This window comes from Microtus ochrogaster, unplaced genomic scaffold (genome assembly GCF_000317375.1).
Source record: "Microtus ochrogaster isolate Prairie Vole_2 unplaced genomic scaffold, MicOch1.0 UNK5, whole genome shotgun sequence".
Taxonomy (NCBI): domain Eukaryota; kingdom Metazoa; phylum Chordata; class Mammalia; order Rodentia; family Cricetidae; genus Microtus; species Microtus ochrogaster.
In genome coordinates, this window is record NW_004949103.1 from 11,716,495 (window position 1) to 11,717,758 (window position 1,264).

Sequence of the window (1,264 nt, forward strand, 5' to 3'; positions counted from 1 at the left end):
TCTGTGTATCTTTGACTGTTCTGGATATCACTCTGTAGACCAGTCTGCTTTTGAACTCAAGAGATTCACCTGCCTCTGCCTCCCAAGTGCTGGGGTTAAAGTGTGTGCTACCACACTCAACTACTCTTTCTTTTTTTTTATTAAGGAATACATATTAAATTTTTATTCATTACACCAAGACTGAGGTCTGAGCATGTATTCTTACTTATCTCTGTCTTGTTCTTTTTAAAATCCATTGAGATGCTTATCATCACAGATATATTTTCTTGTCAATAAATTTTAAATCTTGCATAGATTTGTAATGAATGAGGGGTTTGAATCAAATTTATAGTTGAAATCATTCTTTAATTTTGGCTGAAATTGACATAATTATACAGATTTACAGTTACATTTTCATAAATTTAATTTCAATGATTCATAAGTCTAACAGATTAGATATTGATGTTTTAAATTACAAGTGGGATTCTATATGCCTTTATTTAATGCTGAATCCATCAGAGTAGTTTGACTGAAGCTCAAGTGTGTTTCTTCTTAGAGTTAAGCTTAAATCAGAGTGTCTAGGGTCAAGGAATAGAATGTAGGGTAATGGAGAATTGTATTCAGGCTTGATAGCTTATTTATCAGCAACCCTGGGCTTTCATACACAGAACTTCCATTCTGACATTTTCAAGACAGAATAATATTTTTCTAAAAAGTCATTGGTTATTTGACATATTAAAACAATTACTGGAAATTTCATAAATGTTCTCTATGCCCCTGCTGTTAGTTTCTGTACTTAGTCCTTTCCCCATTGCCTGGAGACAGATTTGGGTAAGGTTTCAAATAATCCTGAAATTAAAGTATGTTAACAATGTGGACTAATGGATTTGAAAAGCTCGTTCATGTAAGCCTGTGCTTCTCAATATTCAAACATCAAATGTAATTTCTCCTTTCTTTTCCTGGCTCTGAAACAATGGGATTATTTTGAGATCTTGGAGAATGACAATATATTTTACAATTGAATTTTGGGTCATAGAATGATATTTTATGATCAGAGGTGGTTTTCACCTCTGTGTTATCCCATAAGAGCTTATAAAAGCTTGTAGTACTTTATATTACTAATAAACCTTCATTTTACCCTATGGGGCATATTTGAAGAGAATGGTTCAGCGACAATTCTGTGAGACCTCCTCTTGTTCTAAACTGGACAGGAAAGTGCTGAACAACACAAGGTGTGTTTCTGGAGATCATCAATGACACTCATATAAGTAATTTTTCAACACTT